This window comes from Idiotropiscis lumnitzeri, chromosome 2 (assembly GCF_059441095.1).
Source record: "Idiotropiscis lumnitzeri isolate Australia: NSW breed Sydney's pygmy pipehorse chromosome 2, RoL_Ilum_1.0, whole genome shotgun sequence".
Lineage (NCBI taxonomy): Eukaryota > Metazoa > Chordata > Actinopteri > Syngnathiformes > Syngnathidae > Idiotropiscis > Idiotropiscis lumnitzeri.
In genome coordinates this window covers 13,237,685-13,260,694 of record NC_142392.1, presented here as the reverse complement: position 1 = coordinate 13,260,694, position 23,010 = coordinate 13,237,685, and the positions used below count along the sequence as shown (strand labels likewise).

The 23,010-nt window shown below is 43.0% G+C and overlaps 1 long non-coding RNA gene and 1 pseudogene across 1 annotated transcript; both read right to left on the bottom strand.

Moving 5' to 3' along the window:
* Positions 1–18,858: 18,858 nt before the first annotated feature.
* LOC148341744 (uncharacterized) lies at positions 18,859–19,945 on the bottom strand. Its single transcript, XR_015842081.1, has 3 exons — positions 19,815–19,945; positions 19,478–19,672; positions 18,859–19,302 (listed from the first exon to the last, which is right to left on the bottom strand). It is a non-coding gene; the product is annotated as an uncharacterized LOC148341744 (long non-coding RNA).
* Positions 19,946–20,125: 180 nt separating this feature from the next.
* Positions 20,126–23,010, bottom strand: part of LOC148341743 (uncharacterized) — an 82,367-nt pseudogene continuing 79,482 nt past the window's right edge.

The window sequence follows — 23,010 nt, the reverse complement described above, 5'->3', positions numbered from 1 at the left end:
CCCAGTTGGGGTCGCACGCATTGCTCCGTGTGCGGCAGGCACAAGTCAAGGTAGCTCGGTAAAAACAATATAAGACGAAGTCGCCGCATGAGCTTTGACTTGACCAAACCAAATTTGTCTTTTTGTGTCCTGCAGACGTCAGACAAAATGATCTCTGTTCTGTCAAAGAGGAGCCAGACTTGACTCACATCAAAAAGGAGGAGGAGGAGGAGCAGATCAACAAGTCACCACTGAACGTTGTCCAAATAAAGACTGAAGATGAAAACAAGCATGAGAGTGAGGACAAGAGAGGGGCGGAGCCTCCAAGCAGCAGCTCAAGTCATCACATGACAACAGAAGGTGATGAAGACCCCTGGGGGCCATCACAAGCACATAATGAGGACACATTATCAGACACTCATGACGATGATGATGATGATGATGATGATGGGCAAGCTAAAGATGAAAGGGCATGTCACACTGACTCATTAACTTTGTCTTTAAAACCGCACACAAGAACACACAGTGGAGAAAAAACATTTTCATGCTCATTTTGTCGCAAAAGCATCTCTCGAAAGTCACAATTAACAAGGCACACAACAATACACAGTGGAGGAAAACATTTTTCCTGCTCAGTTTGCGGAAAAGGTTTCTCTCAAAAGTCACATTTAACAGAACACACAAGAACACACAGTGGAGAAAAGCCTTTTTCTTGCTCAATTTGTGGCAAGAGTTTCTCTCAAAAGTCGCATTTAACAATCCACACAAGAACACACAGTGGAGAAAAACCCTTTTCCTGCTCAGTTTGTGGAAAATGCTTCTCTCATAAGGCAAATTTAACAAGCCACACAAGAACACACAGTGGTGAAAAACCTTTTTCTTGCTCGGTTTGTGGCAAAAGCTTCTCTCAAAACTCAACGTTAACGAGCCACACTACAACACACAGTGGTGAAAAATCTTTTTCCTGCTCAGTTTGTGGAAAATGCTTCTCGAAAAAGACATATTTAACAGAACACACAAGAACACACAGTGGAGAAAAACCTTTTTCCTGCTCAGTTTGTGGCAAAAGCTTCTCTCAAAAGGCACAATTAACAAGCCACACAAGAACACACACTGGAGAAAAACCTTTTTCCTGCTCAGTTTGTGGCAAGAGTTTCGCTCATAAGATAAGTTTAACAAGACACACAACAACACACAGTGGTGAAAAACCTTTTTCCTGCTCAGTTTGTGGAAAATGCTTCTCAAGAAAGACATATTTAACAGAACACACAAGAACACACAGTGGTGAAAAACCTTTTTCCTGCTCAGTTTGTGGCAAGAGTTTCGCTCATAAGATAAGTTTAACAAGACACACAAGAACACACAGTGGTGAAAAACCTTTTTCCTGCTCAGTTTGTGGAAAATGCTTCTCAAGAAAGACATATTTAACAGAACACACAAGAACACACAGTGGTGAAAAACCTTTTTCCTGCTCAGTTTGTGGCAAAAGCTTCTCTGTAAAGTCAAATTTAGGAATCCACACAAGAACGCACAGTAGAGACGAGCCGTTCAGTTGCAGTGTTTGTGCTAAAAAATTCTCCACTAAACGGAGTGCTAAGAGACACGATTGTGCTGGTGAGAATAGCAGCAATCCTTGAAGCTTAAAAAAAAGAAAACAAAAAACTGAAGGAACTGACTCTTTGTGGTAAGATGTAAATGTGATTTTGAATGAAATATGATAAATTTAGTTTTGCAAAGCTCTTTCATTGACACTAAGCCAATGTGATCATTGCCAGAAGAACCATTGTGTCTGAGTGATGATGATTTTTTTTTGTGTGTTTACTTCAAACATGTAAATAAAATTAATTGCCTTTGCCTGGAATAACATTTGTTAACGTTATGCTTTTCAGTTGTCTTTTTAATCGTACTTAATGGAAAAGGTGTGAGAAGAAACTGCTTATGAAATCGGTGCCTTCCACAATCATCAATAAAATCACTTGTTCCACTTGCTCATCTGGCCTTCATTACGCCGTGAAAAGGTGAAAAACTAAACTAGAAGTTGAACTATAAAAAGAACCAGAAAGAGAAACGCAAATCGGCTCAGTTTCTCTCAAAGGTTTTGGTATGTCAGGAGTTGGCAACTTGATGGCGACTGGAGTCAGCGCTTGTTTTCTCGGTGTGTTTGGCTGGGTCGTATATGTATGGTCCATTGAACAAAACTCAAAGTCTTCAAATATCCCCTCACATACATTTAATATTTCACTTTCTGAATAAAAGAGATAGAAAATAGGCCTGAGCATTGTTTATGGTGGTGGCAATTCTCTCGCCAGGTCAGTGACCTTCCAGGGTATGAGAGTAATTTAAGGTGGTCACTAGTAGACTGGTCGTATCAACGGGGAGACGCATCTGCTCTCCCTCTGGGGGATTTTTGGAGGGAAATCCCAAAGACTAGCGTGATGGGAATGCATATGCGTCAAGTCAAGTCAATTTTATTTGTATAGCCCTTAATCAGAGACAGTCTCAAAGGGCTTTACATAACCACAATCGACATCCACTGATCTTAACCCCCAGGAGGGCAAGGAAAAACTCAAAACCCCATGAGGGGAAAGGTGAGAAACCTAGAGAAGGGACCACAGATGGGGGAATCCCCCTTCCAGGCTGCAATGGATGCCAACTGGCCAACATTTGACACATAAAATGATGCTATACAATGTTAGATGAGATCATGTGAGAGTCAATCAAAAGAAGTGCTGCAGGAAGATGACTTCAGTGGAGTGCGTCCTCATCCAGGGCCGTAATCTCCATGGCATCATATCCGAGGATGAGCCTTCGATCTTGTACCGGTCAGTTGGTGTAAATTCAGAACAGCCACTTCCAAGTGAATCACCATCACCTAATTCCCAAGCCCGGGAATTGGGAACAGAAAAAAAAACAAAGAACAGAAGCAGTAAACAGGCCAACAAGTAGTTCAACGAAGTTCTGAAATATAAGGAAATCAGAAGAGGCGCTGCATGAAGACGACTTCGGCAGAGCAGGTCCCTTCCCGGTTGGTCAGTGCCGTAATCTTCAAAGCATGTCCCCATCACCTAATTCCCAAGCAGGGGAAGAGGGGGCAGAAAAGAGAAGAAGCAGCAGTAAACAGGCCAACAAATAATTAAGTTAGATGCTAAAGTATATAAATAAATTGATCAAATGTCGCGCTGCAGGAAGACAACATCACTGGAACAGGTGCATGCCCAGTTGGTCAATGCCTTAAATTTCCTAGCGGATCACCTTCACCTAATCCCCCAGCCGGGGGAAAAGGGGGCAGAAAAGAGGACAACAAGTAGTTCAACTAAATGCACAAGAGTATAAATGCGTCTTTAATAGTGTTTTGAACATTTCTACTGAGGTGGCGCCTCTAATACCTGAGGGTAGTGCTTTCCAAAGCATTGGTGCCCGAATAGAGAACGCTCGAGAACCTGCAGACTTCTTTTTGGCTCGCGGGATCACTAAAAGACCAGCATTTTGTGAGCGAAGGTTTAGCAGAACTTTAAAATCACCTCTCAAGTGGACCGGAAGCCAATGCAAATTGGCTAGTATCGGGGTAATATGATCAAACTTTCTCGTCCTAGTCTTTTAATACTAGACATGGGGAGACCCGAGAGCAAAATGTTACAATAGTCGAGGCGAGACGTAACAAACGCATGGATTAAGATTTCTGCATCACAAGTTGATAGAATTGGGCGAATTTTAGCAATGTTACGCAGATGAAAAAACACAGTTCGAGTAATATTTTTTATGTGCATTTGAAACGACATAGTTGCGTCAAATATAACACCGAGATTTTTTGTTGAATCCTTTTGGGCAATATGATATTTATCGATACTCAGAGTGGTGTCTTTGAAAAGGTACCGATGACGCGCTGGTCCAATGATCAGCATCTCGGTTTTATCTGAGTTAAGACGCAAAAAAATTGAGAGACATCCATTGTTTAATTTCGGAAAGACATTCCTCTAATTTATCGCAATCACGCGGATTCGTTATATCCAACGGCATGGATAATTGCGGATCATCAGCATAACAATGAAAACTAATGTTATATTTCCGTATAATATCACCAAGCGGTAGCATATAGATGCTAAACAATAGAGGTCCAAGTACCGATCCCTGCGGAACTCCACATGTGATCTTACAAAGATCTGAAGTCGCATTGCCATGAATTACACGGTGCGTCCTCTCCGACAGATACGAATTAAACCAAGAGAGCGCTGAACCTGAAATGCCAACACACGTTTCAAGGCGTTTTAATAACATGTTATGATCAACGGTATCAAAAGCGGCACTAAGATCGAGTAAGAGTAATTTTGATGAGGTGTCGGCGTCCATAGCTATGAGAAGATCATTAGTAACTTTAGCAAGGGCCGTCTCAGTAGAGTGGTCGGCTCTAAAACCCGATTGGAAAGGTTCAAATTGATTATTAGCAGTCATTTATTCATTAAGTTGTTGCGCTACGACTTTTTCAAGAATTTTTGCAATAAACGGAAGATTTGAAACCGGCCTATAGTTGTTGAGACTCTCTGGGTCAAGGTTTGGTTGCTTAAGTAGCGGTCGGATAACGGCGGTCCTAAAAGCTGCTGGTACTACACCCGTGGTAAGCGATAGATTAATTATATTTAAAACAGACGGTCCTAGGGTCGTAAACAGTTCTTTAATTAGTTTGCCAGGAAGCGGATCGAGCACACAAGTTGTCGGTTTTGCTGCACTAACCAATTTTGTTAGGCTCTCAAGAGATATTTTTTTAAATTGACATAAGGTTATCGGACAGTTATCAGCCCCAATGTCCCTATTAACACCATTTATCGCGGAATTCGACGGAATTTTAAGAACAGTGTCTTTAAGAACAACTTGTGGACATACAGGGGCTGGCAATTGTTGCACCATGTTGTCAGTGCTGCCTGTTAAAGTAAAAGCTGCCAAAGGTGACTGTGTGATCTTAACATATGCATTCTTGGATCCAGGCAGCACCGGAACATTTTGTTCTGAACAACTGATGAATCGCTTGAACCTCTCTGGAAAGAGAACCCAAGTCCTGATACGAACAATGGGTCAAACAAAGATGAGTCATGCCTTTTCACTTTTTAATCTCGAGGTGGCCGGCCTGGAAAGCTCTCAGTTCCATCCACTGCCGGAAGTGCTTACACAGGCGCAAATGCCAGTCACTACAGACGATATGGTAACATCTCAAGACCTCCTTAAATGGCCGTATTTGTCAGGTATACAGGTACCGTCCATTCAAGCCAAGGTTGACCTGTTGATCGGGATCAATGCACCCAAGCTATTGGAGCCATGGGAAGTTATTAATAGTCAAGGTAATGGTCCGTATGCTGTCAAAACTGCGCTCGGCTGGGTGGTTAATGGCCCACTGGATGGGAATAGTAGGATGGAAGCTTCTTTCGTATCTGTGAATAGAATTGGTGTCAGCAGGCTGGAGGAGCTGCTAATGAACCAGTATAATCATGATTTCTGCGAGAAGCACATGGAAAGCCATGAAATGTCAAGAGAAGACCAGCAGTCTCTCAATATAATGGAAACATCTGCCAAGTTACAGGATGGAAAGTATACTATAAACTTACCTTTTAAGAAGAAAGATGTCTTCTTACCAAACAATTTTGCTGTGGCCCAACAACGGTTACAAGGTCTGAAGAAGAAATTTAAGTTTGATCAGCAACTCCATCAAGAATATGTGAAGTCCATGACTAATATAATCACTTGCAATTATGCAGAACAAGTACCTGATGATCAAAGAGACCTTGATTCAGGAAGAGTTTGGTATATTCCCCATCATGGTGTCCATCATCCCAGAAAGGGAACACTGCGTGTCGTGTCTGACTGCGGTGCCACGTTTAAAGGCTTGTCCGTGAATACAGAGCTGCTGCAAGGGCCCCTTCTCACAAGCACGTTGATGGGCGTCCTCATGAGGTTTAGACAACAGCCAATAGCCTTCATGGGAGACATTCAAGCTATGTTCCATCAAGTCCGTGTGCCAGAGGAGGATCGGGACTTTCTACGTTTTTTGTGGTGGCCTAATGGAGACACAACACAACAACCAGTCCCTTACAGAATGATGGTGCATTTATTTGGAGCCATCTCATCACCAAGTTGCGCAGCTTATGCTCTGAGAAGAATGGCTCAAGACAATCAGTCTAAGTGCCTACCGGTTGTTATAGAAGCTGTTCAACAGAACTTTTATGTTGATGATTGTATGAAGAGCACAGCCACTGTCACCGAAGCTATCCAGCTGATACAGGACCTCATTGGTCTCTGTCAACAAGGAGGCTTTGCTTTGGAAAAGTGGATTTGCAACAGTCGTGTTGTTTTGCAAGCCATCTCTGAAGGGTGGAGAGCCAAAGAGCTGAAGATGTTGGATTTGGACAATGACAAGCTTCTAGGAGAAAGAGCGCTTGGTCTTCAGTGGTGTGTGGAGACGGATGATTTTGTCTTTGGATTGGAAATAAAGCATCGGGCTCTGACCAGACGTGGGATGCTATCAGTCAACAGTTCTGTTTACGACCCACTGGGGTTCCTGGCGCCAGTGACCCTTCAGGCCAAAATAATGCAACAGGAGCTGTGTAGAAGGGGCTGCAGTTAGGATGATCCTTTGCCACAAGACATTTTAAAGCGATGGAGAAGGTGGTTGGAGGACTTGGGCCAGCTAGCTACATTTAAAGTTAACCGGTGTATTAGACCAGCTGGGTTTGGAGCTGTAAAGCAGGCACAATTACATCATTTTTCTGACGCCAGCGAAGGAGGCTATGGAACTGTCACATATGTTCGTTTAGTGAGTGACGAAAACCAAATTCACATCTCTTTTCTCCTTGGTAGTGATTGGTCCAGCGACACTGAGGAGTCGATGCGCGCGCCGAGCTTCCAGGGCAAACCCCGTGTCGGTGCGCGTACCGCTTTAAGAAAGTCACGTGACCACTGCCAGAATCGTGTCGACACAGCGGTCGCGCGCCAAACTGTGTTCATAAGGAAGCGCTTCTGTCAACAGGATGGACGCTCAAAACAAGCATCGAGTTATTGGCGCGTTACTTTGCGTTAAATATCCGCAAGATGGAAGACGTCACTGTTGATGCGCACTCAGAGGTGCAGCGCTATTTGTCAGCAGGACACGTTGCACGTACGGAAGACCCGCTCTTATACTGGAAGCCCAGGGAGGCAACGTTTCCACACCTATTTCTATTAGCCACACAGGCGTTGTGCACACCGGCCTCTTCAGTGTCTTGTGAGAGGATCTTCTCAAAGGCGGGGGAAATTGCCTCAAAAAAAGAAATAGACTGAATAACAAAACGCTGGAGAAACTAATTTCTTTTTAATAAAAATCTTTAATTACAATGAGTCCATTGTCATTCACAACACTTTTACTTGGGCATTCAGACAGATGTTCACTTAATTTATCAACTGCGTCTCGAATATCAAAGATTTTTTGATGAAATTGCGTGTATGTAAAAATAATGTGAAAGCAAATGCCTAATCAGAATCAGAAATCCCTTTGTCATTGTGCTAAAGTGTGCAACGAGATTAGAGAGCTCCCCTCTCCAGTGCAATACAACAATAATTCAGTTAAATATATAAATTAGATAAGAGAATAATTAGTGTGATGGAAAGTAATACGAAATAGGATATATAAAAACAGATCACGTCGCTAATCAATGGAATTGGATAAAATTAGTTTGACAGATCAGTGTCAGATGACCCTGTCAAATGTTTCCTGCAAGTCCACCAGGTGTCAGTATTCAGCAACACAGTGTCAACACAGTGTCAATACATTGTGTCACTGTGTCGAAACGATACAGGATGCCTCATCTACCCATCACTATTGGTTAGAGTCATTGTTAATGATAGCGATTGTCAATGGTATCATGGCAACTCTCTTTGAAATGTGGCGATTGCTTATGGTATTGAGGCAAGGTGAATTGCCATGGGCTGAGTCAGTGCGAGCTATTGCTATGCTAAAAGCAGCTGAGCTAGCGCCTTGTAAGGCGGTGCGCCCAGTGTGTGTTTCAAAGACAGAAATAGCACCTTCAACAGGTGTTGCGCCCTTTGAAGCAGCGCGTCCTATGACTGCGAAAATATGGTAACTTAAAAATTAAACGTAAAAAAATTACGATTAAGAATGTGCAAGCAAGAACTCAATCTGATCGAAATGTTGTGCTTTGACAAATGTTGAAAATAATTATATTTTCCAGGAGGTATTTATTTCTTTGTTGTTAATTCATTCAATTCTATACTTATTTCAATATTTGAGTATTATTTTTCTTTCAATATGTCGTATATTTTGTCTTTGAAGTGTGGGTCCTTGCTGCCTTCCGGAGAGGCAGCCGAGCAAGGCTGGATTGGTGATGGAAAAGAACTGGTTCGAAAAAGATTTTTTTCTCGTCACATGCTGATGTCAAAAGAAGTCTCCCCAAAAACGTGCGAGCCCCCTCTCAGACATTACCTTCTTATACGGAATGCCCAAATAGGACATGAATATCTAATTTTCCTTTGTTACATATGCATTCCCATCACGCTAATCTTTGGGATTTCCCTCCAAAAGTCCCCCAGAGGGAGAGCAGGTGCGTCTAACCGTTGATACGACCAGTCTACTCGTGACCACCTTAAATTACTTCCATACCCTGGAAGGTCACTGACCTGGCGAGAGAATTGCCCCCACCATAAACAATGCTCAGGCCTATTTTCTCTCAGGGCAGTATCTGGTTACATCGGAACTTCAGAACCAAGACTGGTCACTTCTGTGAGCTCCAGTCCCTTCATAGTTTCATAAAGAGAATTACTTCCCATATCTAAATTAGGCCATTTAAAAATACATGACTTTTTTTTCATTTATTTCAATTTATATTTAAGCTTGCTTATGTAATAATACAATATTTATGCAATTATTTTAATATGTAAAATTCTCAACAATTTAAACCTTTTTATTTCACACTTGAATATTTCTTAACATATTTGTTCTTTTGAATATGTGTGCAATTTAAATTATTCCATCCATCCAGCCATTTTCTGCCACTCATCCAGGGTCGGGTTATTGAATTAATTTTTTAGTATTTTTTATAATTCAATATTTATTTCAAGATCAGGACTCTTCTCAATGAGTTCAATATTTATAAAATGTTTCTATATTTGTTATTAATTGAATTAAGTCTGTATGTGATTTCCAATTTTACATTTTAATATTTCCCTTTTTCACAATATAAATAATCCAATGTATAAAAAATATAATAAAGCATGAAAAAAAATATTTGGTATATTTTTCCGAAGTGAGATTCTGCTTAGCAACAAATGCCAAACGCTTGATGGAGCTCAACCTAGAAAGTGTATTTAGCCAGTCAGAAATTTATTCAGAAAGCGAAATATTAAATGTATGTGAGGGGATATTTGAAGAGTTTGAGTTATGTTCAATGGACCATACAAATACGAGCCAGCCAAACACAGCGAGAAAACCAGCGCTGACTCCAGTCGCCATCAAGTTGCCAACTCCTGACATTCCAAAACCTTTGAGAGAAACTGAGACTATTTGCGTTTCTCTTTCTTGTTCTTTTTATAGTTCGACTTCTAGTTACGTTTTTCACCTTTTCACACAGCGTAATGAAGGCCAGTTGAGCAAGTGGAACGAGTGATTTAATTGATGATTGTAGAAGATACCGATTTCATAAGCACCGTTTCTTCTCACACCTTTTCCAATAGGTACGATTAAAAAGACAACTGAAAAGCATAACGTTAACAAATGTTGTTCCAGGCAAAGACAATTAATTTCATTAATAATGTTTGATATGAAAACAAAAAAAAAGATCATCACTCAGACACATTGCTTCTTCTGGCAATGATCACATTGGCTTTGTGTCAATAAAAAAGCTTTGCAAAATTCAATTTCATCATATTTTATTCAAAATCACATTTACATCTTACCACAAAGAGTCAGTTCCTTCAGTTTTTTGTTTTATTTTTTTTAAGCTTCAAGGATCGCTGCTATTCTCACCAGCACAATTGTGTCTCGCAGCACCCTTTTTAGAAAAGAATTTTTTAGCACAAACGCTGCAACTGAATGGCTTTTCTCCACTGTGTGTTCTTGTGTAGCTTCGTAAATGCGACTTTTGAGAGAACCTCTTGGCACAAACTGAGCAGGAAAAAGGGTTTTCTCCACTGTGCATTCTTGTGTGACTTGTTAAATTTGACTTTTGAGAATAGCTTTTACCACAAACTGAGCAAGAAAAAGGGTTTTCACCACTGTGTGTTTTTCTGTGTCCTTTTAAAGACAGCTTTGAAGTGAATGAGTCAGTGTGACATGCCCTTTCACCTTTGGCTTGCCCATCATCATCATCATCATCGTCATGAGCGTCTGATAATGTGTCCTTATTATGTGCTTGTGATGGCCCCCGGTGGTCTTCATCACCTTCTGTTGTCACGTGATGACTTGAACGGTTGCTTGGAGGCTCCGCCCCTCTCTTGTCCTCACTCTCATCCTTGTTTTCATCGTCAGTCTCTATACGGACAACGTTCACTGGTGACTTGTTGATCTCCTCCTCCTCCTCCTCCTTTTTGATGCGAGTCAGGTCTGGCACCTCTTTCACAGAACGGAGATATTTTTCACTGACGTCTGCAGGACACAAAAAGACAAACACACATTTGGTTTGATCATGTCAAAGCTCATGCAGCGACTTTGTCTTATATTGTTTCTACAGTGCGGCACGGTGGCCGACTGGTTAGCGCGATGGCCTCACAGTGAGAGACATCATCGGGCGTGGGTTCAATCCCGGCTCCGGCCATCCTGTGTGGAGTTTGCATGTCCTCCCCGTGCCTGCGTGGGTTTCCTCCGGGTACTCCGGTTTTCTCCCACATTCCAAAAACATGCATGGCAGGCCGATTGAACACTCTAAATTGCCCCTATAAAATCCTCGCTCTTCCTCTACGCCGTTCTACACTCGCAAGATGCAAACTACCAAAGCCACGTGTTCCGCCTCATCCGAGTGCACTTTCAGATGTAAGTACAAGTTATTTATATGTAATATTAAGACAGCACTCATGAGAAATATTGGGCAGCAGTGTTTGGATAATTAGCTCCAGATTAAGATAATTTAATTAGTTGCGATATCGGCCAAATATAACTAATGTAGCTCTAAGAACTATTGCATAGGAGGTACGGCTGAAACATTTGAATTGCCTTATTTCTGCATGTTAGCATTATTTTATTTAATCTTTTCCTTATGTTTTAGGGAGCAAGGAGATGACCGCGCTGATCAAGCTGCGCGGGGAGTACGACAGCCTCTTTACGGGGGCCAAGTTCTCCGCAGGCACAGCATGGAGGCAAAAATACAATTTCTATCGGGAAAAATATTTGACGGGTTATTGTCTTATTTATTTCCATCCATTTAAACTCTAAATATCAAGAAGAAAACGCATAAAAATGGTGAGACCCACTATAGCAATTTTATTCCATTCATCAGCCATTTGTGTTTGAATTAGATTTGCGCTAACACGCAGCTGTTTATTCTAGCACAGAATGTGCCCTGTATAAATTCCATGTACCCCCGACAATGTGCTCCCCAATTACTGATATTAATGAATAATATAATCTGCATGTTACCCATAACACCAGGATTTCTGACTAATGTTTGCATCTTTTTTACCCTTTTTTTCATCCTTTATTTTTGCATGCATTTTTATTTATTTAATACAGGGCCATCGTGGAAAAACTTGAGCTGCAGGGCAAAGTGACGCCCCTGCAGGCAAAAAAAAAATTTTTTAAAAATGAAGTATAAAGTATGGAAGTCCACATTTTTTTTTCTTGTGTGTGAAAATGAAGATATGATTGTTTTATCTTTTTTCATATAAAGGATTGCAAAAACCCAGGGACTGGCGAAGGGTGGCAGGGAGAGCTACTGCCGATACTTGGCCCTGGTTCGAACTTATGGATGGAGTGCTCGGACAGAGACCGTCCATCACCCCCCCTGTCCTAATTGCCTCCATCCCTGAGGAAAGACCAGGGCCAAGTCAGGCCATCCCTGAAGAAATACCAGGGCCAAGTCGGGCCAGGGTGATGCAAGAGGAGGAGGAGGAGGAAGAAGAAGAAGAAGTAGAAGAAGAAGAGCGAGGCCAACAGCCGGAGCAACGACAGAGAGGGAGAAAGCGAAGGACAGAGGATGAAATTATCAGACTTTACAGACTCGATTTAGCAATGCGGAGACAGGAATTGGAGAGACAGAGGTTGGCAGAGGAGGGAAGGGCAACTGAGAGGAGGGAGACGGTTTTTCAGTTTAATGGAAAAAATGATTGATCAAAATAAAAATCAATGCTTGGTGTTCAAGACTAAAATTTAGATAACATTCATTTAAAATTAAACAAAAACCGGGGTACTTTCAAAACAGATGAACTAGTTTGTATCCCAGTCACACCTTGAGATCAGCTTCTTCAGACAAAAGTGAAAAAGCCCAGGTTTGTGAAAGACCAAAACCTTTACAATAATATGAAGACTCCACCACGTCTGTTTTGCTTACAAATTTAATTTATTGAAAAACTGGTGGACAAACAAGGCATAAATTAAGTACATCATAACTCACAGTAACTATTCACAGTAAATAAAAAGCATTCCCCAGTTCATAACTGTTGCAGGATAAACCTGAGTGTGTCAGTGCAGTTTTGCCAATTCTCGCCTGAGCAGGGACTCATTTGGAGCATGGATGGAACCTTTCTTCCAGGACCCATGACATGGATGGGACACGAGCAAGAGTCCTGATCTTCCTCTCGTGACTTGAAGTGAGGCATCATACCGGTTGCAGTGTCCACTACATCATCCATTACGTGGGGGTTTGCAGGGGTGGCTGGGGCAATTGATGGCTGCCATGTCACTCCAAAAGATGGGATAGATTTATTAACCATTCATTACATTGTATATGAATCTATTTTTCCATCTTCTCATATTTTGCCATGTTTGTGTGTCTGTGCTCTTTGATGATTCAGTTAAAGATTATTTTGTGCCAAAGGTGTGGTGCACCTCCAGGGTGTGGAAAAAGATGGCCCGGAATCTCACCTTCATCATTCCAAAGGCACGCTCAATTATTGAGCGTGCCTTGGAATGATGAACGTTGAAGCGCCGGGCCCCCACGCCCTGCACCGGCCGCTTGTAAGGAGTGATGAGGGGGAGTGGTCGCTGGAGGCACGGATACCCTCCATCTGCCAAGATGAAGTGCCCTGGAGGAGGATACAACCCTCTTTGGTAAAGGGGGCTGTGGCGTAGGACCCTGGAGTCGTGGACTGATCCAGGCCAGCCCATGTAGATGTCCAGAAAGCGACTCTGATGGTCACACACAGCTTGCATAATTATGCTGCTGAAAAGCTCGCGGTTCTTATAAGTCATGACCATCAAGGTCACTTGGAGGCTTGATTCGGACATGACAACCATCTATTGCTCCAGCAACTTTTGCAAATGCATGGTGCCTCGCCAGCCCTGCAAATGCCTGGGTCACTGCCTGAAGGTCTCCTGCAGTGTTGGGGAAGTGGATGACTCTGTGGCGAAGAGCCACCACTTCCCCAGTGACCCGGTGGATGATGTAGTGGACGGTGGACCGCGGCATCCCTAATGCTCGTGCCTGCGTTAAATGAGTATTTTTTTTTCATAAAAACAGCGCCACCGCCCCCTTAACTGAAATTAACTTCAAGTATCACCGCTGTGGTGCCGTATATTATGGAAAAGTCTAAACAATACACCAAAATTTTGCCCTATCCTGGACTGGGTGTGTGTTATCTTGTCGCGCACCCAATGTGAATAATAAAACCTGCGAGGCACATGAGCAGGCTAAAGCGACAACTATATCTTAATCTGTTTTTGTGGACCCTAAATTACAATATCTTATATCTCCTTCCTTGTTGAGGAGAACCTCCGGGATGGGCGTGATGCGGCGCTTTTTGAAGCGTTCTCTGGCCTTCTGGTCACACAGGTCACATGTCACCTCAAACCTGTGGAGAGAACTGGAGGAGTGGCACTTGCAAGCGAGAAGGGGTAAATTACCTCCATTCTGACACTTTCAGTTTTGCATAAATTTTGTGTATTAACGTCAATCAATCATTCACTTGATGCATGAATTTAATTCGTCCAATCTGCCTCCAATAGCAATTTGAAAATCAGTACTTGGGAGTGCAATAGGGATTCAGGTTGATCAGGCCTGTCCGTCCATTGCATCCTACGTGCTGTTCGGGCTTACCGGTGCCCTCAATCAGGTTTCTTTCCTGAGGCCCGTCCCTTAAACATTCTCTCAAACCTCATAGACATGCAAACACTTTTTCTGTCACACTTTCATTCACCAAAAATGTACTTTCCAATGCCACACAAAGACCCCTCCCTCGGCGCGTCCGCCTTGATTACACTGAGATTTGTGCTGGCAGTTCCTTAATTTTGCCTCAATTTAGCCAGAGTATGCCAAAGTTTACAACTGTGGGTCTGTTGATTTTCCCATTCAGTCCCCGCGATGTAGTTTCTCCTGTTCCTCCTGGACGTGGCTGACGATCCTGCACCTGTGACGTCAAACAGCTCATAGATGTGGACGTTAGCATTCTGGTATTTATGGAATGCTGTCTTGGCCCTTAAAAGTCGTCATGTCAGGGCTGGTGTCGCATAGTCATAAAACATCTGTCGTCCACCTTTGTTACATTTGATACACATTAGTTAATAAATCAGCTGCCGAACTATTTAATCCAACTTTATACTTGGTAAACCTCTCATCAATTGCGAGACATCTCCTGTTCTAAAGACTTTCTTTTAACATGATCAGAAAATGTTTCAATTAAAACCTTTCCCAAAAACCTAATCCCTTTGTGTTATGGTCCGTTTTGTCCTGTCATGTTTTTGTTTTGTGTTTGCCCAGCTGGAGTGGGGGCGTTTCCTTCCAGCGCTTGTTCCTGTTCATGTCGTCATGGCTGGAGAGACGCGCCCACCAGCCACGCACCTGTCACTCGTCAAGTCATTGATTACTGCACTATTTAAACACTCCACGCTGACTACTCAGCGTCGGAATATTCCTCTTGCTCATGCTCATGTCCCAAGTTGTGAATTCTAGACACCTCGTTATTGCATTCCGTGTAACTTGTTCCCGTTCATTGTTAGTGTTTCCGTTTTCTTTTATTGATTTTCTCGGTTGAGCTCGCTCATCAATTGGTTTTCCTTGCCCTTCTGTGGTAAGCGATTTTTGTTCATTTTGTTCCTTGCCTTTTGCAAGCCTTTTTCGTTCCTGTCGCTATTCCCCTGGTGTCAGTTTTTCCACTCGCGTCTTTAGTTGCACTTTGTCGGTATTGCGTATGATTTTATATATATATAGTGTTCCTGTTTTTGTAAAAATAAATATCTTTGTTAAAATTCATCTCTCTGTGTCTGCGCTTGAAGAGTCCTGATCCTATTTTCCAGCTGTGATGGAAAATACCATAACTAAATATTCCGACCATGGACTCTGCGGACACAGAGAAGATTTACAAGGCTCTGGCCAGCCAAGGACGATTGGTGGGACAGCAGGAGACTGAGCTTGCGGACTCCCGCAACGCAGTTGGCCAGCTGGCCCACCGTTTTGAGAATTTCGATGCCCGCATAGGTAGCCTGCTGTCACGCACTGTCTCGGGTTCCGACCCGATTGCCTTTGCGACCGGAGCTCTCCCGCCCGGCTACCACAGTCGCGAGCCAAATTTACCTCACCCCTCCCATTATGGGGGGGAACCTGGCCTTTGTGGGGAGTTTATTCATTAATGTAGGTTAAATTTCGATCAAGAGCCCCTCACGAATGTTCATGACAGCACCAAGGTAGCATTTATGATGAGTCTCTTGACTGGCCAAGCTAGTGCTTGGGCCATGGCTGTGAGCAATGCCCGACCAGACCTCCGGTCTTCTTTCCCTGCTTTCCTGGCTGAGTTTCAGCAGGCATTCCATCACACAGTTGAGGGAAAGGAGGCTGGAGGTGAACTGTTAGATTGCACTCAGGGCAGCTGATCGGTGGCCGACTATTCCATTTCTTTACGCATTTGCACGGCGGAAAGTGGTTTTGATGACTGTGCCTTACGAACCGTGTTCCGCCGAGGAATAAACTCGGCTTTAAAGGATGAGCTCGCCGTCCGCGAGGTTACGGCATCACTGGAGGAGGTCATCAGCCTGGCGATCCGTCTGGACAAACGCCTGAGAGAGAGAATCCGAGAGAGAGGAGCAGAGCAGCTTCACACTGAGCCAGCGCACCCCCGGGTCCTAGTGCCTCTACTTCTGATGAACCTATGCAGCTGGGAGGAGGTCGGCTGGATGCGGTGGAACGACAGCGATGGCTCAGGTCGGGGTCTTGCTTCTATTGCGGCTTACTGGGCCACCGGGTGTCTTCATGTCCGACACGACCCTCACGCCGGGCACCACCACAGAAGCAAGGATAATTCTGTAAGTCGGCTATCCGCCACCTCGAGCACCCCGACTCCGGGGAAGAGAACTCAAGCCTCGAGGTCAGAGAATTAGGAAAACCCGAGAGAGTTTGCGATCTCGACGGGCGACTCCTGGCGGATATTAAACAGGTAACGCAAACGTTAACCTTAAAATTATCAAGTAACCACGTAGAGAAATGGTCCTTTTTTTGTCATGCCCTCCAGAGCAGCCCCAATTGTTCTTGGGTTACCCTGGTTGAGGTCTCACAAACCGGTAATAGATTGGGGTAGGCTGTCTTTTGAAAATTGGAGCCCTTATTGTTATGCCCATTGTTTACGCTCAGTGGAAGAAGGACTAAGTACCCGTGCCACGCCACTTGAAATTATTTGCTTAGATAATGTTCCTGAAGTTTATCATGACCTCCGCTCCGTTTTCAGCAAAGATAGGGCTCAATCCTAACCCCCGCACCTTCCATATGATTGCGCCGTCGAGCTCCTTCCGAACTCGACCCTTCCTTCTGCTCGCCTGTATAAGTATCCCAGCCCGAGCAAACAGCAATGAAAGAATATATCACCAACTCCCTTGCGGTGGGATTGATTCAGCCTTCAAAATCCCCGGTGGGATATGGATTTTTCTTTGTAGAAAAGAAGGATAAGACATTACGCCCTTGTGTGGACTACAAGAGTCTGAACGATATCACATCGCGGTTAAAAATCGCTATCCACTTGCGGTGCTGGACTCCGCTTTTGCTCCGTTGCAATCAGCAACAGTGTTTTCCAAATTAGATTTACAAAGTGCTTACCATTTGGTGAGAATAAGCGAGGGGGATAAATGGAAGACAGCCTTCAAGACGTCCTTTAGGCATTTTGAATATTTGGTAATGCCTTTCGAATTGACCAATGCCCCCGCAGTTTTTCAGAGCCTAATCAATGACGTCTTAAGAGATATGTTGAACGTCTGTTGTTTTGTTTCTCTTGATGACATTTTAATCATCTTGAATTCCGTGGAGAACACCAACGACACGTCCGGGCCATCTTGCAACATTTACTTGAAAACAAGTTGTACGTCAAGGCGGAGAAGTGTGAGTTACACAAGAATTAGGCCGATCCGGCCAAGACCCGCGCTGTGGTAGATTGGCCGACACCCACTAACCCTAAACAGCTGCAGCGTTTCCTGGGTTTCGCGAATTTTTACCGCCGCTTTATTTAGAATTACAGTCACCAAGCATTACCCCTCACTCGTCTCACATCCGTCAAGACAATCAGCCGCGCGGGGAGTACGACAGCCTCTTTACGGGGGCCAAGTTCTCCGCAGCCACAGCATGGAGGTAAAAATACAATTACTATCGGGAAAAATATTTGACGGGTTATTGTCTTATTTATTTCCATCCATTTAAACTCAAAATATCAAAAGGAAAACGCATAAGAATGGCGAGACCCACTATAGCAATTTTAGTTTCCATTCATCAGCCATTTGTGTTTGAATTAGATTTGCGCTAACACGCAGCTGTTTATCCTAGCACAGAATGTGCCCTGTATAAATTCCATGTACCTCCTGCAATGTGCTCCCCAATTACTGATATTAATGAATAATATACGAATCACCCTCCACATTAACATGATAAAACGCACTGAAACGGTCATGAACTAATGTACTGAAGTACATAAATCTGCATGTTACCCATAACACCAGGATTTCTGACTAATATTTGCATCTTTTTTACCCATTTTTTCTTCCTTTATTTTTGCATGCATTTTTATTTATTTAATACAGGACCATCGTGGAAAAGCTCGAGCTGCAGGGCAAAGTGACGCCCCTGCAGGCAAAAAAAAATGGGATAATTTAAAAATGAAGTATAAAGTATGGAAGTCCACATTTCTTTTTCTTGTGTGTGAAAATGAAGATATAATTGTTTTATCTTTTTGCTTCTTTTCATATAAAGGATTGCAAAAACCCAGGGACTGGCGAAGGGTGGCAGGGAGAGCTACTGCCGATACTTGGCCCTGGTTCGACCTCATGGATGGAGTGCTCGGACAGAGTCCATCACCCCCCCTGTCCTAATTGCCTCCATCCCTGAGGAAAGACCAGGGCCAAGTCGGGCCAGGGTGACGCAAGAGGAGGAGGAGGAGGAAGAAGAAGAAGTCGTAGAAGAGGAAGAAGAGCGAGGCCAACAGCCGGAGCAACGACTGAGAGGGAGAAAGCGAAGGAGAGAGGATGAATTGATTGAACTATACAGACATGATTTAGCAATGCGTTGACAGGAATTGGAGAGACAGAGGTTGGCAGAGGAGGGAAGGGCAACTGAGAGGAGGGAGACATTTGAAAGGTTTTTCAGTTTGATGGAAAAGTTGATAGATCAAAATAAAAAATGAGTGAAATATGCTTGGTGTTCAAGACTGAAATTTAGATAACATTCATTTAAGAGTAAACAAAAACCGGGGTACTTTCAAAACAGATGAACTAGTTCGTATCCCAGTCACACCTTGAGATCAGCTTCTTCAGACAAAAGTGAAAAAGCCCAGGTTTGTGAAAGACCAAAACCTTTACAATAATATGAAGACTCCACCATGTCTGTTTTGCTTACAAATTTAATTTATTGAAAAACTGGTGGACAAACAAGGCATAAATTAAGTACATCATAACTCACAGTAACTATTCACAGTAAATAAAAAGCATTCCCCAGTTCATAACTGTTGCAGGATAAACCTGAGTGTGTCAGTGCTGTTTTGCCAATTTTCGCCTGAGCAGGGACTCATTTGGAGCATGGATGGAACCCTTGTTCCAAGACCCATGACATGGATGGGGCACGAGCAAGAGTCCTGATCTTCCTCTCGTGACTTGAAGTGAGGCATCATACCGGTTGCAGTGTCCACTACATCATTCGTTACGTGGGGGTTTGCAGGGATGGTTGGGGCAATCGATGGCTGCCATGTCACGACAAAAGATGGGATAGATTTATTAACCATTCATTACATCTTCTGATATTTTGCCATGTTTGTGTGGCTGTGCTGTTTGATGATTCAGTTAAAGATTATTTTGTGGCATATTTGATGGGATGATTGCTCAAATACCATTGTGCAGTTAAAAGTATTTAAATACCTAAATATACTCGTGGTCCTCTGGTACCTCCTCCAGGGCAGACACCTGAGCAGACAGGTGGTCCCTCCACTGCACTCCAGCGACTGTGTCAGCCACCTCTTCCACAGCAGCCTCCTCTTCCCCTTCGTCCTCCGAGGCCATGAGGTCTCCCACCCCAAGGCAGATGTTGTGGAGGACGGCACAGGCAGCGATGACCTAAAAGAAATAAAAAGGAAATGCTGTATATTGGCTATATTTGATAGTTATTGCACTGAACAGGACATAATTTGATCCTGAATAAAGAGCAACATATTGAAAGTATAAGTATCAATTATACATTTTTTTTTTATTTACTTACATGTGGTGCAAAGGTGTGGTGCACCTCCAGGGCGTGGAAAAAGATGGCCCGGAATCTCACCTTCATCATTCCAAAGGCACGCTCAATAATTGAGCGTGCCTTGGAATGATGAACGTTGAAGCGCCGGGCCCCCACGCCCTGCACCGGCCGCTTGTAAGGAGTGATGACGGGGAGTGGTCGCTGGAGGCACGTATACCCTCCATCTGCCAAGATGAAGTGCCCTGGAGGAGGATACAGCCCTCTTTGGTAAAGAGGGCTGTGCCGGAGGACCCTGGAGTCGTGGACTGATCCAGGCCAACCCACGTATATGTCTAGAAAGCGACCCTGATGGTCACACACAGCTTGCATTATTATGCTGCTGAAAAGCTTGCGGTTCTTGTAGTCATGACCATCAGGGCCACTTGGAGGCTTGATTCGGACATGACAACCATCTATTGCTCCAGCAGCTCTTGCAAATGCATGGTGTCTCGCCAGCCCTGCAAATGCCTGGGTCACTGCCTGAAGGTCTCCTGCAGTGTTGGGGAAGTGGATGACTCTGTGGCGAAGAGCCACCACTTCCCCAGTGACCCGGTGGATGATGTAGTGGACAGTGGACCGCGGCATCCCAAATGCTCGTGCCACCACCCGATATGATGCCCCACTCGCCAGCCAGAAGAGAAAGACAAGGACCTCTATCTCGACACTCCATCCATGTCGTCGGTCTTGGTCCAGGAGGTTCAGCAACACTCTGAAAGAGTCCCTGCTCAGGCGAAAGTCAGTTTGGAGATCCTCTCCATTGAAAAAACGATCCAACACTGGCACACCCAGGTTTATCCTGCAGTATGGACTTCTTGGCTGTGAATGTTTTGAATAAAAAAATAAAAAAAACATGAACGCATTAATTATTGTACTTGTTTCGTTTGCTTGCATCATTCCTACAGTATCACCAACTTAATTTTAATAACGCTGGCCCTAAACTCTCGAGTGGTATTCTGGTGTTTTGCCATATGTAAAAGTATGTGTTTGGTTACAAACTAATCACGGGGACAATAAAGCCGTCACAAGTATCTGAATTCATAAAAACTGTTTCAGAATGTATATAATTATATCATTTCCATTCAATATTCGTTCCATTATGAAGCCAACACATGTACTACTGATGTTTTTAGCTCATCTGTAACAATCACGTTATAACCCTATTGACCTGTCAATGTTGGTAATAGTGTGAAAATGCTGATAGACGTATTTGGAACTTACTTCATTCCTTCGATAAAGGACAACTCTGCGATGGGAAAGCGTGATCCTCCTCTCCTCAAGAACAAAATGGAAATAAACCAAAAAGTGAAATAAAATGAAGAAAAGTTCGGGTTCCATCGTTTAAAATTAAATGATACAAATGTTTTGCTAAGCCGATGCCTTCGGTCTGGCGCTCGTCGCAGATTATCCATTGATTATCCAAGCCGTTCATAAATCCACCACAAATACGTATCACCTGTGTCGAACAGAGGAGCAAAGTACATGGGGGCGTAACGTAAATGTTGCGCCAAGCGGCCTTGGCTCCATGGAAACGAAGACCAATTCCAAGGCCGGATTCGAAGGTCGCACGTGACAGCGTGAATTTGGACACCACGCGCGGTCGTGTCGCGCCGAAAGTGACGTCATGCGGCCGAAAAAGCAGCCTTCGGAGGTCGCAGCCTGTTAATTTGGACACGGCCGTTCGAAAATCTGAAATATATTCTTGCTTTTTTTAAACCACAATGGCCGAAGGAGGGAAAAGTGTGGATTTAATTTCAGATCCACTTGCAAGGACATTTTCAAGTCGGACCTTTCAAGAGAAGCTATATCGTCCAACACTCACTCAATGGTGCGTAAGTGTGTTTCTGGATATTATTTGTCCAGCCGTGGTGCCATAAATGATGGTATATTGATGGGGATTCATTCAAGTAGGAGAAAGTAGGACTTCACTGAAGGCACCTTAAATTACTTCCATACCCTGGAAGGTCACTGACCTGGCGAGAGAATTGCCCCCACCATAAACAATGCTCAGGCCTATTTTCTCTCAGGGCAGTATCTGGTTACATCGGAACTTCAGAACCAAGACTGGTCACTTCTGTGAGCTCCAGTCCCTTCATAGTTTCATAAAGAGAATTACTTCCCATATCTATATTAGGCCATTTAAAAATACATCACTTTTTTTATTTCAATGTATATTTAAGCTTGCATATGTAATAATATAATATTTATTCAATTATTTTAATATGTGAAATTATATCAATATTAATATTAAACCTTTTTTTTTCCACACTTGAATATTTCTTAACATATTTGTTCTTTTGAATATGTGTGCAATTTAAATTATTCCATCCATCCTGCCATTTTCTGCCGCTCATCCGGGGTCGGGTTATTGAATGAATTTTTTAAGTATTTTTTATAATTCAATATTTATTTCAAGATCAGGACTCTTCTCAAATAGTTCAATATTTATAAAATGTTTCTAGATTTGTTATTAATTGAATTAAGTCTGTATGTGATTCCCCATTTTACATTTTAATATTTTCCCATTTCACTATATAAATAATCCAATGTATAAAAAATATAATACAGCATGAAAAAAAATATTTGGTTATATTTGACAAAATGAGTTTTCCCGAAGTGAGATTCTGCTTAGCAACAAACCCCAAACGCTTGATAGAGCTCAACCTAGAAAGTGTATTTGGGCAGTCAGAAATTTATTCAGAAAGCGAAATATTAAATGTATGTGAGGGAATATTTGAAGAGTTTGAGTTTTGTTCAATGGACCATACATATACGAGCCAGCCAAACACAGTGAGAAAACCAGCGCTGACTCCAGTCGCCATCAAGTTGTCAACTCCTGACATTCCAAAACCTTTGAGAGAAACTGAGATGATTTGCGTTTCTGTCTGGTTCTTTTTATAGTTCAACTTCTAGTTCAGTTTTTCACCTTTTCACACAGCGTAATGAAGGCTAGTTGAGCAAGTGGAACAAGTGATTTTATTGATGATTGTGGAAGGCACCGATTTCATAAGCACCGTTTCTTCTCACACCTTTTCCATTAAGTACGATAAAAAAGACAACTAAAAAGCATAACGTTAACAAATGTTGTTCCAGGCAAAGGCAATTAATTTCCTTTACATGTTTGATGTAAACACACAAAACAAATCATCATCACTCAGACACATTGCTTCTTCTGGCACAG